The sequence below is a fragment of the Pinus tabuliformis genome, chromosome J (assembly GCF_031772625.1).
Source record: "Pinus tabuliformis cultivar Carrire ecotype Pingquan chromosome J, CPIR1, whole genome shotgun sequence".
NCBI lineage: Eukaryota > Viridiplantae > Streptophyta > Pinopsida > Pinales > Pinaceae > Pinus > Pinus tabuliformis.
This window is the reverse complement of record NC_142295.1, coordinates 349,288,092-349,306,723: the sequence shown is the minus strand read 5'-3', so window position 1 is coordinate 349,306,723 and position 18,632 is coordinate 349,288,092. Positions and strand designations below refer to the sequence as shown.

Genomic DNA, 18,632 nt, shown 5'->3' with positions numbered 1-18,632 from the left:
TGATGGAGCAGGACCTGAGTAAGCTGGATGTTACCAAGTTAAACTACAATAAACATTTCTCGTCAAGCTACAATAAACATTGGTACAATTGGGCACATGGTAAATCAACAGTCCACAGTTCGTTTCAAGAATGAACTGGAGCATAACATCACCAATGCAAAAAAAATATATAAATGTGAAGATGAGCGCTGTCCTCAACTTCAAACTTCAGAGCATCTAGCTGCTATGGAAATCATGCAAAATCTCTCCAAGAAACTGCTCCAAAATCTCTACCAGAAACTGCAAAAAAAAATGACTTCCAAAAATGTCTTCAAAAATGCTTCAAATTCACTTCACAATGCTGATCACTTCTCCACGAATCACTTCACTCAGAGGTTGTTGATGAACTTGTAGCTAAATATGCAAATCTGGACAACACTCTTGTTTCACCAGACCGGCAACAATATGATGAAAAGAACATTCGGCGAAGGGTTTATGATGCACTGAATGTACTTATGGCAATGGAGATAATTTCAAAGGAGAAAAAAGGAATCCATTGGTTGCCTAAGACAAGTATAAATGATGTCGAACAGCTTAAGGCTGAGAAATTGCTCTTGAAAAGTAGGATTGAGAAGAAAGCATCTTATTTTCACGAACTCGAAGAACAGATTATAGGCCTTCAAAATCTGGTGAAACGAAATGAGCATAGATATAGTTCAGGGAATACTCCATCTGGGGGTGTATCGTTACCCTTCATATTGGTCCAGACTCATCCCCGTGCCACTGTTGAAATTGAGATCTCTGAAGACATGCAGTTAGTTCACTTCGACTTTAACAGCACACCATTTGGGCTCCATGATGATGCATATGTACTGAAAGAAATGAACTTTTGTAAAAGGCCATTTAGCACTGGTGCAGATAGTAGCCATGTTGTAGTCGATTCAATTGTTGTGGAAGCTGGAAAGAATGTAACGTCAAATTCTAAGGTTGCAGGTCTTTTGCCACAGCATGCTGTTTCTAATGGAGAAGCTCAATGGTCTTCAGAAGATGCTCATTTGAATCCTATCGTACCTTTGAAGTTGTTCTCCGGTGAGCTAAAGAGACTTGCAACAGTGCATGCAAAGCTCCTTGTGATAACGCTGGCGATGTCGACCAATGGAGAGCGTTCAAGAACGTTCAACTTACCAACAGCGTGACAACCAGCAATGGACATTTACTTCGAATCCCCAGCTACATATCACTTAGTTTCAGAACTTTATTGTCAAAAAACATCCTGAAACCCTTTCCAATCTGTATAGACCGCCAAAGGAGTGTTCAGCATCTCCATAAATTTATGTAAATGTATCAAAAGTACGCAACCTTGACCTCCATAATCTGGTTCTACAAAATTATAAAATGCCAGACATAATATTCATCTATCTATTGTCAAAAGTTGTCAAAATCCCAACCTTCAATCATTAACAAATTTGAATAATGTGGTGAAGATGAACTCGTGTGCAAGAGTCCTCAATCAATACAAAACCAGCAAGCATGTAGGCAGATTTTGTTGAAATTTAAACAGACTGCACATCAGATTTAAAAGGTAAGGTTATTCCTTCTTCCGACTTCTGAGTTTCCACAATTATATTGACAATCAGTCTCGAGAAAGGCTTGCCTTCTCTACTGTTGGTTTCTTCCCCGAGTAACCCAATGGACAGCGTTCACCATGGAGTAACTCCTCATCAATGGAGTAACTCCTTTACAATCCCAGTGAACCTCCACGCAGCCATCATTTTTTCATCTCAAACTTTAACTTCATGTAAATTTTCAGAACTTCATTGGTGCAGCAAATAATATTATTTGACCACAGATACCTAGAACTTCGACTTGCAAAAATATCCCAAAGCCAAAACAAACATAAATATTTCCTTCAATCCTCGCATAATTTTAATCATTGTCACAGGGCTGGAGATAACATTAGGGCTTCGGAATAGATGTTGAGTTTATGCCCTAAAGAACTGCCACAGGTCCACACTTCAGATTGCTCAATGAACGCATCATAAATCTGTTGCTCAGAGATAAGCCTTTCTTTTATCCTCAAGAAGGCCGAAAACAAATTCCAAAAACCAACCAAAAGCAAAACTTTAAAAGAAATTCTCTCGTCTGATATGATCGACTCTCCGCAGCACCAAATAGAACAATTTCAGAGCTTCAAAGATATTCATTCATGTGCATCATCTTTCAATTCAGGCAGCGTTCACAACGGTTCTCAACAAAGTTTCAAGACTGTTTAATGCATCAGAGTCTTCAAACCACCGCACCAAATGAACCCTCTCCCCATGACAAACTTGATGCAGATGCGTTATTCAATGTCGCAGATGTATTTGGAATGAGCGTTATGCAGAGAACTATGCAGATGCGTATGACAGATACGTAGATGACAGATGCGTTATTCACCTGCAAATCTGCGAGGATTAAGATTTCAAGAGGCTGAGCGTATATGGACAGTGAACGCAGAGCGTATATGGACAGTGCCAGCATGTCAGAAGCGTGCGTTTCACTCAGCAGTGTTTCAGGCAGCGTTATTGTTTCAGCTTTGACATCATTTTGTATGCAGCTTCAGAAGAGCAGGGCGCAGGTACAGCGCAGGGATGGCAGAATTAATGGAGCGTTACAGAAGACTAGGCCAGCTCTAGTCAGCACTATTCAAGGCAACTCAGACCAGTTGCTCAGGGAAAACAGGCCACTCATCATGGCTCTGATACCATCTTAAACACACATGGAAAACATAGACAATAGGAAAGATAAATCATTCAGTACATTTTTTATTACCATAAGATATACATTTATAGTACAACATATGACTCTTGGGTTTCAGATCCCAAGGTCTCTTGGACTGCTTTTGTCCATTCGAATTCCACACTAACCCTTTAGGATTAGGTGTCCAACATTCCCCCCCTTAATCCGAAGGGTTATGTATGAGTCCAAGAAGAGAGCTGTAATACAAAATGTGCAAAAATGCATGGGAGCACTAGGCTGAATGTGCTCTATGAAATGTTGGTAAAAAAGGGCGGTGGTTTAAGGATGACCACCAACACTGGAACACTTAGTGCAGTTCCCGGAACTCTTCCAAAACTGGCAAGAAACTGAAGTTTTCTGCTAGAGGAAGTGTTCTCAATCTGTGATGGTTTAAGGATGACCAAAAACTCTGGAATGCTTGATGCAATTCCTGAACTCTTCCAAAACTGGCAAGAAGCTGGAGTCTTCTGCTAGAGGAAGTGTTCTTAATCTGTTCCTGGAATGCTTCCGAAACTGGCAAGAAGCTGAAGTCTTCTGCTAGAGGAAGTCCCAGATTGCCAACTGAAGGCATGTTCAGGCATCTTGTCTCTGGCTGCAACTCTGAAACTGGTGTGGCAGGTTGTGGCTCAGGCTCGCTTGATGTGACTTTGAAGCTTGTAGATGACCATCATTTCCCCCCCTGTCAGGTACAAGGTGAGAAGATGGAGAAAACTCAACTGCAAGACTGTTCAATACTCTGGAACAAATTCTGATATGTGTTTGGAATATCTTCTTGGCTGTTGATGCCCATTGCCAAGAAGCGATCCATCCAAGATGAATCTTTGTTCTTGCAGGACGTTTATTTCTGAAGCATCTGTTTGAAGAATGGCTGGTTTTATGACAGTGCTCACATGGATGAAGATCAAAACAGTGATCTTTCAGATGGCCAACTCGATCACAGTGTTGGCATTTCACTATCTGTTGTTTTTGTTGTTGTTGTTGTTGTTGTAGAAGAGGGGCAGAGTCTGGAACAGCTGAAGCTGAACTGTCATGAGAAGCAGGTGAACTGTCATGAATAAATCCAGCACTCTGAAACTGAATGGGCTTTGAGTAGTCTGGAATATGAAAGGACAAGTCCTTGTCATATCCAAGACCAGTTCTGTGCTTGTTGTGGACAAGCTGGTCCCAAGGTCTGATGATGGGCTTGGGAAGTGCAGACTGAGTTTCTGCATCTGCATATACAACTGCTGCTTTATTTGAGTGAACTGTACCATTATTGACTTGCTGTTTATGGGAGTCTGCTTCATTGTTCTGAACAGAAACAGGTTCAGAATGATGACTCCACTGGTGTAATTCTTCCTGCTGTAGCTTTGTTTCAAGCTGCAAAAACTCAATATTCTCATGTGCAGTTTGCAGAGAGGTTTGGATGTCAAAGAGAGTTTCTTTGTTAACTTTGACCATCTCATCAACAGTGGAATGAATTAGGATATTCAATAACTTTAATGCATCTTCAAGTCTGGCCATTTTTCTTCAATGTCACTTAAAAAACACAACTGAGGCAACAACAACAGAAAAATAATATTGTACTCTTACTATAAGATATTGTAAGGGCTTATCAAGTGGCAACAATGTCGCGAAAATGGTTGATGGAGCAGGACCTGAGTAAGCTGGATGTTACCAAGTTAAACTACAATAAACATTTCTCGTCAAGCTACAATAAACATTGGTACAATTGGGCACATGGTAAATCAACAGTCCACAGTTCGTTTCAAGAATGAACTGGAGCATAACATCACCAATGCAAAAAAAATATATAAATGTGAAGATGAGCGCTGTCCTCAACTTCAAACTTCAGAGCATCTAGCTGCTATGGAAATCATGCAAAATCTCTCCAAGAAACTGCTCCAAAATCTCTACCAGAAACTGCAAAAAAAAATGACTTCCAAAAATGTCTTCAAAAATGCTTCAAATTCACTTCACAATGCTGATCACTTCTCCACGAATCACTTCACTCAGAGGTTGTTGATGAACTTGTAGCTAAATATGCAAATCTGGACAACACTCTTGTTTCACCAGACCGGCAACAATATGATGAAAAGAACATTCGGCGAAGGGTTTATGATGCACTGAATGTACTTATGGCAATGGAGATAATTTCAAAGGAGAAAAAAGGAATCCATTGGTTGCCTAAGACAAGTATAAATGATGTCGAACAGCTTAAGGCTGAGAAATTGCTCTTGAAAAGTAGGATTGAGAAGAAAGCATCTTATTTTCACGAACTCGAAGAACAGATTATAGGCCTTCAAAATCTGGTGAAACGAAATGAGCATAGATATAGTTCAGGGAATACTCCATCTGGGGGTGTATCGTTACCCTTCATATTGGTCCAGACTCATCCCCGTGCCACTGTTGAAATTGAGATCTCTGAAGACATGCAGTTAGTTCACTTCGACTTTAACAGCACACCATTTGGGCTCCATGATGATGCATATGTACTGAAAGAAATGAACTTTTGTAAAAGGCCATTTAGCACTGGTGCAGATAGTAGCCATGTTGTAGTCGATTCAATTGTTGTGGAAGCTGGAAAGAATGTAACGTCAAATTCTAAGGTTGCAGGTCTTTTGCCACAGCATGCTGTTTCTAATGGAGAAGCTCAATGGTCTTCAGAAGATGCTCATTTGAATCCTATCGTACCTTTGAAGTTGTTCTCCGGTGAGCTAAAGAGACTTGCAACAGTGCATGCAAAGCTCCTTGTGATAACGCTGGCGATGTCGACCAATGGAGAGCGTTCAAGAACGTTCAACTTACCAACAGCGTGACAACCAGCAATGGACATTTACTTCGAATCCCCAGCTACATATCACTTAGTTTCAGAACTTTATTGTCAAAAAACATCCTGAAACCCTTTCCAATCTGTATAGACCGCCAAAGGAGTGTTCAGCATCTCCATAAATTTATGTAAATGTATCAAAAGTACGCAACCTTGACCTCCATAATCTGGTTCTACAAAATTATAAAATGCCAGACATAATATTCATCTATCTGTTGTCAAAATCCCAACCTTCAATCATTAACAAATTTGAATAATGTGGTGAAGATGAACTCGTGTGCAAGAGTCCTCAATCAATACAAAACCAGCAAGCATGTAGGCAGATTTTGTTGAAATTTAAACAGACTGCACATCAGATTTAAAAGGTAAGGTTATTCCTTCTTCCGACTTCTGAGTTTCCACAATTATATTGACAATCAGTCTCGAGAAAGGCTTGCCTTCTCTACTGTTGGTTTCTTCCCCGAGTAACCCAATGGACAGCGTTCACCATGGAGTAACTCCTCATCAATGGAGTAACTCCTTTACAATCCCAGTGAACCTCCACGCAGCCATCATTTTTTCATCTCAAACTTTAACTTCATGTAAATTTTCAGAACTTCATTGGTGCAGCAAATAATATTATTTGACCACAGATACCTAGAACTTCGACTTGCAAAAATATCCCAAAGCCAAAACAAACATAAATATTTCCTTCAATCCTCGCATAATTTTAATCATTGTCACAGGGCTGGAGATAACATTAGGGCTTCGGAATAGATGTTGAGTTTATGCCCTAAAGAACTGCCACAGGTCCACACTTCAGATTGCTCAATGAACGCATCATAAATCTGTTGCTCAGAGATAAGCCTTTCTTTTATCCTCAAGAAGGCCGAAAACAAATTCCAAAAACCAACCAAAAGCAAAACTTTAAAAGAAATTCTCTCGTCTGATATGATCGACTCTCCGCAGCACCAAATAGAACAATTTCAGAGCTTCAAAGATATTCATTCATGTGCATCATCTTTCAATTCAGGCAGCGTTCACAACGGTTCTCAACAAAGTTTCAAGACTGTTTAATGCATCAGAGTCTTCAAACCACCGCACCAAATGAACCCTCTCCCCATGACAAACTTGATGCAGATGCGTTATTCAATGTCGCAGATGTATTTGGAATGAGCGTTATGCAGAGAACTATGCAGATGCGTATGACAGATACGTAGATGACAGATGCGTTATTCACCTGCAAATCTGCGAGGATTAAGATTTCAAGAGGCTGAGCGTATATGGACAGTGAACGCAGAGCGTATATGGACAGTGCCAGCATGTCAGAAGCGTGCGTTTCACTCAGCAGTGTTTCAGGCAGCGTTATTGTTTCAGCTTTGACATCATTTTGTATGCAGCTTCAGAAGAGCAGGGCGCAGGTACAGCGCAGGGATGGCAGAATTAATGGAGCGTTACAGAAGACTAGGCCAGCTCTAGTCAGCACTATTCAAGGCAACTCAGACCAGTTGCTCAGGGAAAACAGGCCACTCATCATGGCTCTGATACCATCTTAAACACACATGGAAAACATAGACAATAGGAAAGATAAATCATTCAGTACATTTTTTATTACCATAAGATATACATTTATAGTACAACATATGACTCTTGGGTTTCAGATCCCAAGGTCTCTTGGACTGCTTTTGTCCATTCGAATTCCACACTAACCCTTTAGGATTAGGTGTCCAACATTCCCCCCCTTAATCCGAAGGGTTATGTATGAGTCCAAGAAGAGAGCTGTAATACAAAATGTGCAAAAATGCATGGGAGCACTAGGCTGAATGTGCTCTATGAAATGTTGGTAAAAAAGGGCGGTGGTTTAAGGATGACCACCAACACTGGAACACTTAGTGCAGTTCCCGGAACTCTTCCAAAACTGGCAAGAAACTGAAGTTTTCTGCTAGAGGAAGTGTTCTCAATCTGTGATGGTTTAAGGATGACCAAAAACTCTGGAATGCTTGATGCAATTCCTGAACTCTTCCAAAACTGGCAAGAAGCTGGAGTCTTCTGCTAGAGGAAGTGTTCTTAATCTGTTCCTGGAATGCTTCCGAAACTGGCAAGAAGCTGAAGTCTTCTGCTAGAGGAAGTCCCAGATTGCCAACTGAAGGCATGTTCAGGCATCTTGTCTCTGGCTGCAACTCTGAAACTGGTGTGGCAGGTTGTGGCTCAGGCTCGCTTGATGTGACTTTGAAGCTTGTAGATGACCATCATTTCCCCCCCTGTCAGGTACAAGGTGAGAAGATGGAGAAAACTCAACTGCAAGACTGTTCAATACTCTGGAACAAATTCTGATATGTGTTTGGAATATCTTCTTGGCTGTTGATGCCCATTGCCAAGAAGCGATCCATCCAAGATGAATCTTTGTTCTTGCAGGACGTTTATTTCTGAAGCATCTGTTTGAAGAATGGCTGGTTTTATGACAGTGCTCACATGGATGAAGATCAAAACAGTGATCTTTCAGATGGCCAACTCGATCACAGTGTTGGCATTTCACTATCTGTTGTTTTTGTTGTTGTTGTTGTTGTTGTAGAAGAGGGGCAGAGTCTGGAACAGCTGAAGCTGAACTGTCATGAGAAGCAGGTGAACTGTCATGAATAAATCCAGCACTCTGAAACTGAATGGGCTTTGAGTAGTCTGGAATATGAAAGGACAAGTCCTTGTCATATCCAAGACCAGTTCTGTGCTTGTTGTGGACAAGCTGGTCCCAAGGTCTGATGATGGGCTTGGGAAGTGCAGACTGAGTTTCTGCATCTGCATATACAACTGCTGCTTTATTTGAGTGAACTGTACCATTATTGACTTGCTGTTTATGGGAGTCTGCTTCATTGTTCTGAACAGAAACAGGTTCAGAATGATGACTCCACTGGTGTAATTCTTCCTGCTGTAGCTTTGTTTCAAGCTGCAAAAACTCAATATTCTCATGTGCAGTTTGCAGAGAGGTTTGGATGTCAAAGAGAGTTTCTTTGTTAACTTTGACCATCTCATCAACAGTGGAATGAATTAGGATATTCAATAACTTTAATGCATCTTCAAGTCTGGCCATTTTTCTTCAATGTCACTTAAAAAACACAACTGAGGCAACAACAACAGAAAAATAATATTGTACTCTTACTATAAGATATTGTAAGGGCTTATCAAGTGGCAACAATGTCGCGAAAATGGTTGATGGAGCAGGACCTGAGTAAGCTGGATGTTACCAAGTTAAACTACAATAAACATTTCTCGTCAAGCTACAATAAACATTGGTACAATTGGGCACATGGTAAATCAACAGTCCACAGTTCGTTTCAAGAATGAACTGGAGCATAACATCACCAATGCAAAAAAAATATATAAATGTGAAGATGAGCGCTGTCCTCAACTTCAAACTTCAGAGCATCTAGCTGCTATGGAAATCATGCAAAATCTCTCCAAGAAACTGCTCCAAAATCTCTACCAGAAACTGCAAAAAAAAATGACTTCCAAAAATGTCTTCAAAAATGCTTCAAATTCACTTCACAATGCTGATCACTTCTCCACGAATCACTTCACTCAGAGGTTGTTGATGAACTTGTAGCTAAATATGCAAATCTGGACAACACTCTTGTTTCACCAGACCGGCAACAATATGATGAAAAGAACATTCGGCGAAGGGTTTATGATGCACTGAATGTACTTATGGCAATGGAGATAATTTCAAAGGAGAAAAAAGGAATCCATTGGTTGCCTAAGACAAGTATAAATGATGTCGAACAGCTTAAGGCTGAGAAATTGCTCTTGAAAAGTAGGATTGAGAAGAAAGCATCTTATTTTCACGAACTCGAAGAACAGATTATAGGCCTTCAAAATCTGGTGAAACGAAATGAGCATAGATATAGTTCAGGGAATACTCCATCTGGGGGTGTATCGTTACCCTTCATATTGGTCCAGACTCATCCCCGTGCCACTGTTGAAATTGAGATCTCTGAAGACATGCAGTTAGTTCACTTCGACTTTAACAGCACACCATTTGGGCTCCATGATGATGCATATGTACTGAAAGAAATGAACTTTTGTAAAAGGCCATTTAGCACTGGTGCAGATAGTAGCCATGTTGTAGTCGATTCAATTGTTGTGGAAGCTGGAAAGAATGTAACGTCAAATTCTAAGGTTGCAGGTCTTTTGCCACAGCATGCTGTTTCTAATGGAGAAGCTCAATGGTCTTCAGAAGATGCTCATTTGAATCCTATCGTACCTTTGAAGTTGTTCTCCGGTGAGCTAAAGAGACTTGCAACAGTGCATGCAAAGCTCCTTGTGATAACGCTGGCGATGTCGACCAATGGAGAGCGTTCAAGAACGTTCAACTTACCAACAGCGTGACAACCAGCAATGGACATTTACTTCGAATCCCCAGCTACATATCACTTAGTTTCAGAACTTTATTGTCAAAAAACATCCTGAAACCCTTTCCAATCTGTATAGACCGCCAAAGGAGTGTTCAGCATCTCCATAAATTTATGTAAATGTATCAAAAGTACGCAACCTTGACCTCCATAATCTGGTTCTACAAAATTATAAAATGCCAGACATAATATTCATCTATCTGTTGTCAAAATCCCAACCTTCAATCATTAACAAATTTGAATAATGTGGTGAAGATGAACTCGTGTGCAAGAGTCCTCAATCAATACAAAACCAGCAAGCATGTAGGCAGATTTTGTTGAAATTTAAACAGACTGCACATCAGATTTAAAAGGTAAGGTTATTCCTTCTTCCGACTTCTGAGTTTCCACAATTATATTGACAATCAGTCTCGAGAAAGGCTTGCCTTCTCTACTGTTGGTTTCTTCCCCGAGTAACCCAATGGACAGCGTTCACCATGGAGTAACTCCTCATCAATGGAGTAACTCCTTTACAATCCCAGTGAACCTCCACGCAGCCATCATTTTTTCATCTCAAACTTTAACTTCATGTAAATTTTCAGAACTTCATTGGTGCAGCAAATAATATTATTTGACCACAGATACCTAGAACTTCGACTTGCAAAAATATCCCAAAGCCAAAACAAACATAAATATTTCCTTCAATCCTCGCATAATTTTAATCATTGTCACAGGGCTGGAGATAACATTAGGGCTTCGGAATAGATGTTGAGTTTATGCCCTAAAGAACTGCCACAGGTCCACACTTCAGATTGCTCAATGAACGCATCATAAATCTGTTGCTCAGAGATAAGCCTTTCTTTTATCCTCAAGAAGGCCGAAAACAAATTCCAAAAACCAACCAAAAGCAAAACTTTAAAAGAAATTCTCTCGTCTGATATGATCGACTCTCCGCAGCACCAAATAGAACAATTTCAGAGCTTCAAAGATATTCATTCATGTGCATCATCTTTCAATTCAGGCAGCGTTCACAACGGTTCTCAACAAAGTTTCAAGACTGTTTAATGCATCAGAGTCTTCAAACCACCGCACCAAATGAACCCTCTCCCCATGACAAACTTGATGCAGATGCGTTATTCAATGTCGCAGATGTATTTGGAATGAGCGTTATGCAGAGAACTATGCAGATGCGTATGACAGATACGTAGATGACAGATGCGTTATTCACCTGCAAATCTGCGAGGATTAAGATTTCAAGAGGCTGAGCGTATATGGACAGTGAACGCAGAGCGTATATGGACAGTGCCAGCATGTCAGAAGCGTGCGTTTCACTCAGCAGTGTTTCAGGCAGCGTTATTGTTTCAGCTTTGACATCATTTTGTATGCAGCTTCAGAAGAGCAGGGCGCAGGTACAGCGCAGGGATGGCAGAATTAATGGAGCGTTACAGAAGACTAGGCCAGCTCTAGTCAGCACTATTCAAGGCAACTCAGACCAGTTGCTCAGGGAAAACAGGCCACTCATCATGGCTCTGATACCATCTTAAACACACATGGAAAACATAGACAATAGGAAAGATAAATCATTCAGTACATTTTTTATTACCATAAGATATACATTTATAGTACAACATATGACTCTTGGGTTTCAGATCCCAAGGTCTCTTGGACTGCTTTTGTCCATTCGAATTCCACACTAACCCTTTAGGATTAGGTGTCCAACATTCCCCCCCTTAATCCGAAGGGTTATGTATGAGTCCAAGAAGAGAGCTGTAATACAAAATGTGCAAAAATGCATGGGAGCACTAGGCTGAATGTGCTCTATGAAATGTTGGTAAAAAAGGGCGGTGGTTTAAGGATGACCACCAACACTGGAACACTTAGTGCAGTTCCCGGAACTCTTCCAAAACTGGCAAGAAACTGAAGTTTTCTGCTAGAGGAAGTGTTCTCAATCTGTGATGGTTTAAGGATGACCAAAAACTCTGGAATGCTTGATGCAATTCCTGAACTCTTCCAAAACTGGCAAGAAGCTGGAGTCTTCTGCTAGAGGAAGTGTTCTTAATCTGTTCCTGGAATGCTTCCGAAACTGGCAAGAAGCTGAAGTCTTCTGCTAGAGGAAGTCCCAGATTGCCAACTGAAGGCATGTTCAGGCATCTTGTCTCTGGCTGCAACTCTGAAACTGGTGTGGCAGGTTGTGGCTCAGGCTCGCTTGATGTGACTTTGAAGCTTGTAGATGACCATCATTTCCCCCCCTGTCAGGTACAAGGTGAGAAGATGGAGAAAACTCAACTGCAAGACTGTTCAATACTCTGGAACAAATTCTGATATGTGTTTGGAATATCTTCTTGGCTGTTGATGCCCATTGCCAAGAAGCGATCCATCCAAGATGAATCTTTGTTCTTGCAGGACGTTTATTTCTGAAGCATCTGTTTGAAGAATGGCTGGTTTTATGACAGTGCTCACATGGATGAAGATCAAAACAGTGATCTTTCAGATGGCCAACTCGATCACAGTGTTGGCATTTCACTATCTGTTGTTTTTGTTGTTGTTGTTGTTGTTGTAGAAGAGGGGCAGAGTCTGGAACAGCTGAAGCTGAACTGTCATGAGAAGCAGGTGAACTGTCATGAATAAATCCAGCACTCTGAAACTGAATGGGCTTTGAGTAGTCTGGAATATGAAAGGACAAGTCCTTGTCATATCCAAGACCAGTTCTGTGCTTGTTGTGGACAAGCTGGTCCCAAGGTCTGATGATGGGCTTGGGAAGTGCAGACTGAGTTTCTGCATCTGCATATACAACTGCTGCTTTATTTGAGTGAACTGTACCATTATTGACTTGCTGTTTATGGGAGTCTGCTTCATTGTTCTGAACAGAAACAGGTTCAGAATGATGACTCCACTGGTGTAATTCTTCCTGCTGTAGCTTTGTTTCAAGCTGCAAAAACTCAATATTCTCATGTGCAGTTTGCAGAGAGGTTTGGATGTCAAAGAGAGTTTCTTTGTTAACTTTGACCATCTCATCAACAGTGGAATGAATTAGGATATTCAATAACTTTAATGCATCTTCAAGTCTGGCCATTTTTCTTCAATGTCACTTAAAAAACACAACTGAGGCAACAACAACAGAAAAATAATATTGTACTCTTACTATAAGATATTGTAAGGGCTTATCAAGTGGCAACAATGTCGCGAAAATGGTTGATGGAGCAGGACCTGAGTAAGCTGGATGTTACCAAGTTAAACTACAATAAACATTTCTCGTCAAGCTACAATAAACATTGGTACAATTGGGCACATGGTAAATCAACAGTCCACAGTTCGTTTCAAGAATGAACTGGAGCATAACATCACCAATGCAAAAAAAATATATAAATGTGAAGATGAGCGCTGTCCTCAACTTCAAACTTCAGAGCATCTAGCTGCTATGGAAATCATGCAAAATCTCTCCAAGAAACTGCTCCAAAATCTCTACCAGAAACTGCAAAAAAAAATGACTTCCAAAAATGTCTTCAAAAATGCTTCAAATTCACTTCACAATGCTGATCACTTCTCCACGAATCACTTCACTCAGAGGTTGTTGATGAACTTGTAGCTAAATATGCAAATCTGGACAACACTCTTGTTTCACCAGACCGGCAACAATATGATGAAAAGAACATTCGGCGAAGGGTTTATGATGCACTGAATGTACTTATGGCAATGGAGATAATTTCAAAGGAGAAAAAAGGAATCCATTGGTTGCCTAAGACAAGTATAAATGATGTCGAACAGCTTAAGGCTGAGAAATTGCTCTTGAAAAGTAGGATTGAGAAGAAAGCATCTTATTTTCACGAACTCGAAGAACAGATTATAGGCCTTCAAAATCTGGTGAAACGAAATGAGCATAGATATAGTTCAGGGAATACTCCATCTGGGGGTGTATCGTTACCCTTCATATTGGTCCAGACTCATCCCCGTGCCACTGTTGAAATTGAGATCTCTGAAGACATGCAGTTAGTTCACTTCGACTTTAACAGCACACCATTTGGGCTCCATGATGATGCATATGTACTGAAAGAAATGAACTTTTGTAAAAGGCCATTTAGCACTGGTGCAGATAGTAGCCATGTTGTAGTCGATTCAATTGTTGTGGAAGCTGGAAAGAATGTAACGTCAAATTCTAAGGTTGCAGGTCTTTTGCCACAGCATGCTGTTTCTAATGGAGAAGCTCAATGGTCTTCAAAAGATGCTCATTTGAATCCCATCGTACCTTTGAAGTTGTTCTCCGGTGAGCTAAAGAGACTTGCAACAGTGCATGCAAAGCTCCTTGTGATAACGCTGGCGATGTCGACCAATGGAGAGCGTTCAAGAACGTTCAACTTACCAACAGCGTGACAACCAGCAATGGACATTTACTTCGAATCCCCAGCTACATATCACTTAGTTTCAGAACTTTATTGTCAAAAAACATCTCATCTCCATAAATTTATGTAAATGTATCAAAAGTACGCAACCTTGACCTCCATAATCTGGTTCTACAAAATTATAAAATGCCAGACATAATATTCATCTATCTGTTGTCAAAAGTTGTCAAAATCCCAACCTTCAATCATTAACAAATTTGAATAATGTGGTGAAGATGAACTCGTGTGCAAGAGTCCTCAATCAATACAAAACCAGCAAGCATGTAGGCAGATTTTGTTGAAATTTAAACAGACTGCACATCAGATTTAAAAGGTAAGGTTATTCCTTCTTCCGACTTCTGAGTTTCCACAATTATATTGACAATCAGTCTCGAGAAAGGCTTGCCTTCTCTACTGTTGGTTTCTTCCCCGAGTAACCCAATGGACAGCGTTCACCATGGAGTAACTCCTCATCAATGGAGTAACTCCTTTACAATCCCAGTGAACCTCCACGCAGCCATCATTTTTTCATCTCAAACTTTAACTTCATGTAAATTTTCAGAACTTCATTGGTGCAGCAAATAATATTATTTGACCACAGATACCTAGAACTTCGACTTGCAAAAATATCCCAAAGCCAAAACAAACATAAATATTTCCTTCAATCCTCGCATAATTTTAATCATTGTCACAGGGCTGGAGATAACATTAGGGCTTCGGAATAGATGTTGAGTTTATGCCCTAAAGAACTGCCACAGGTCCACACTTCAGATTGCTCAATGAACGCATCATAAATCTGTTGCTCAGAGATAAGCCTTTCTTTTATCCTCAAGAAGGCCGAAAACAAATTCCAAAAACCAACCAAAAGCAAAACTTTAAAAGAAATTCTCTCGTCTGATATGATCGACTCTCCGCAGCACCAAATAGAACAATTTCAGAGCTTCAAAGATATTCATTCATGTGCATCATCTTTCAATTCAGGCAGCGTTCACAACGGTTCTCAACAAAGTTTCAAGACTGTTTAATGCATCAGAGTCTTCAAACCACCGCACCAAATGAACCCTCTCCCCATGACAAACTTGATGCAGATGCGTTATTCAATGTCGCAGATGTATTTGGAATGAGCGTTATGCAGAGAACTATGCAGATGCGTATGACAGATACGTAGATGACAGATGCGTTATTCACCTGCAAATCTGCGAGGATTAAGATTTCACAGAGGCTGAGCGTATATGGACAGTGAACGCAGAGCGTATATGGACAGTGCCAGCATGTCAGAAGCGTGCGTTTCACTCAGCAGTGTTTCAGGCAGCGTTATTGTTTCAGCTTTGACATCATTTTGTATGCAGCTTCAGAAGAGCAGGGCGCAGGTACAGCGCAGGGATGGCAGAATTAATGGAGCGTTACAGAAGACTAGGCCAGCTCTAGTCAGCACTATTCAAGGCAACTCAGACCAGTTGCTCAGGGAAAACAGGCCACTCATCATGGCTCTGATACCATCTTAAACACACATGGAAAACATAGACAATAGGAAAGATAAATCATTCAGTACATTTTTTATTACCATAAGATATACATTTATAGTACAACATATGACTCTTGGGTTTCAGATCCCAAGGTCTCTTGGACTGCTTTTGTCCATTCGAATTCCACACTAACCCTTTAGGATTAGGTGTCCAACATTCCCCCCCTTAATCCGAAGGGTTATGTATGAGTCCAAGAAGAGAGCTGTAATACAAAATGTGCAAAAATGCATGGGAGCACTAGGCTGAATGTGCTCTATGAAATGTTGGTAAAAAAGGGCGGTGGTTTAAGGATGACCACCAACACTGGAACACTTAGTGCAGTTCCCGGAACTCTTCCAAAACTGGCAAGAAACTGAAGTTTTCTGCTAGAGGAAGTGTTCTCAATCTGTGATGGTTTAAGGATGACCAAAAACTCTGGAATGCTTGATGCAATTCCTGAACTCTTCCAAAACTGGCAAGAAGCTGGAGTCTTCTGCTAGAGGAAGTGTTCTTAATCTGTTCCTGGAATGCTTCCGAAACTGGCAAGAAGCTGAAGTCTTCTGCTAGAGGAAGTCCCAGATTGCCAACTGAAGGCATGTTCAGGCATCTTGTCTCTGGCTGCAACTCTGAAACTGGTGTGGCAGGTTGTGGCTCAGGCTCGCTTGATGTGACTTTGAAGCTTGTAGATGACCATCATTTCCCCCCCTGTCAGGTACAAGGTGAGAAGATGGAGAAAACTCAACTGCAAGACTGTTCAATACTCTGGAACAAATTCTGATATGTGTTTGGAATATCTTCTTGGCTGTTGATGCCCATTGCCAAGAAGCGATCCATCCAAGATGAATCTTTGTTCTTGCAGGACGTTTATTTCTGAAGCATCTGTTTGAAGAATGGCTGGTTTTATGACAGTGCTCACATGGATGAAGATCAAAACAGTGATCTTTCAGATGGCCAACTCGATCACAGTGTTGGCATTTCACTATCTGTTGTTTTTGTTGTTGTTGTTGTTGTTGTAGAAGAGGGGCAGAGTCTGGAACAGCTGAAGCTGAACTGTCATGAGAAGCAGGTGAACTGTCATGAATAAATCCAGCACTCTGAAACTGAATGGGCTTTGAGTAGTCTGGAATATGAAAGGACAAGTCCTTGTCATATCCAAGACCAGTTCTGTGCTTGTTGTGGACAAGCTGGTCCCAAGGTCTGATGATGGGCTTGGGAAGTGCAGACTGAGTTTCTGCATCTGCATATACAACTGCTGCTTTATTTGAGTGAACTGTACCATTATTGACTTGCTGTTTATGGGAGTCTGCTTCATTGTTCTGAACAGAAACAGGTTCAGAATGATGACTCCACTGGTGTAATTCTTCCTGCTGTAGCTTTGTTTCAAGCTGCAAAAACTCAATATTCTCATGTGCAGTTTGCAGAGAGGTTTGGATGTCAAAGAGAGTTTCTTTGTTAACTTTGACCATCTCATCAACAGTGGAATGAATTAGGATATTCAATAACTTTAATGCATCTTCAAGTCTGGCCATTTTTCTTCAATGTCACTTAAAAAACACAACTGAGGCAACAACAACAGAAAAATAATATTGTACTCTTACTATAAGATATTGTAAGGGCTTATCAAGTGGCAACAATGTCGCGAAAATGGTTGATGGAGCAGGACCTGAGTAAGCTGGATGTTACCAAGTTAAACTACAATAAACATTTCTCGTCAAGCTACAATAAACATTGGTACAATTGGGCACATGGTAAATCAACAGTCCACAGTTCGTTTCAAGAATGAACTGGAGCATAACATCACCAATGCAAAAAAAATATATAAATGTGAAGATGAGCGCTGTCCTCAACTTCAAACTTCAGAGCATCTAGCTGCTATGGAAATCATGCAAAATCTCTCCAAGAAACTGCTCCAAAATCTCTACCAGAAACTGCAAAAAAAAATGACTTCCAAAAATGTCTTCAAAAATGCTTCAAATTCACTTCACAATGCTGATCACTTCTCCACGAATCACTTCACTCAGAGGTTGTTGATGAACTTGTAGCTAAATATGCAAATCTGGACAACACTCTTGTTTCACCAGACCGGCAACAATATGATGAAAAGAACATTCGGCGAAGGGTTTATGATGCACTGAATGTACTTATGGCAATGGAGATAATTTCAAAGGAGAAAAAAGGAATCCATTGGTTGCCTAAGACAAGTATAAATGATGTCGAACAGCTTAAGGCTGAGAAATTGCTCTTGAAAAGTAGGATTGAGAAGAAAGCATCTTATTTTCACGAACTCGAAGAACAGATTATAGGCCTTCAAAATCTGGTGAAACGAAATGAGCATAGATATAGTTCAGGGAATACTCCATCTGGGGGTGTATCGTTACCCTTCATATTGGTCCAGACTCATCCCCGTGCCACTGTTGAAATTGAGATCTCTGAAGACATGCAGTTAGTTCACTTCGACTTTAACAGCACACCATTTGGGCTCCATGATGATGCATATGTACTGAAAGAAATGAACTTTTGTAAAAGGCCATTTAGCACTGGTGCAGATAGTAGCCATGTTGTAGTCGATTCAATTGTTGTGGAAGCTGGAAAGAATGTAACGTCAAATTCTAAGGTTGCAGGTCTTTTGCCACAGCATGCTGTTTCTAATGGAGAAGCTCAATGGTCTTCAGAAGACGCTCATTTGAATCCTATCGTACCTTTGAAGTTGTTCTCCGGTGAGCTAAAGAGACTTGCAACAGTGCATGCAAAGCTCCTTGTGATAACGCTGGCGATGTCGACCAATGGACAGCGTTCAAGAACGTTCAACTTACCAACAGCGTGA

General features: G+C 40.7%; 5 pseudogenes; all 5 read left to right on the top strand.

The window, feature by feature from the left end:
• Window positions 1-368: 368 nt before the first annotated feature.
• Window positions 369-1,175, top strand: LOC149227206 (transcription factor-like protein DPB pseudogene; annotated as a pseudogene).
• Window positions 1,176-4,748: 3,573 nt separating this feature from the next.
• Window positions 4,749-5,555, top strand: LOC149227205 (transcription factor-like protein DPB pseudogene; annotated as a pseudogene).
• A 3,563-nt stretch (window positions 5,556-9,118) lies between these two features.
• Window positions 9,119-9,925, top strand: LOC149227204 (transcription factor-like protein DPB pseudogene; annotated as a pseudogene).
• Window positions 9,926-13,488: 3,563 nt separating this feature from the next.
• LOC149227203 (transcription factor-like protein DPB pseudogene) lies at window positions 13,489-14,295 on the top strand (annotated as a pseudogene).
• A 3,530-nt stretch (window positions 14,296-17,825) lies between these two features.
• LOC149227202 (transcription factor-like protein DPB pseudogene) lies at window positions 17,826-18,632 on the top strand (annotated as a pseudogene).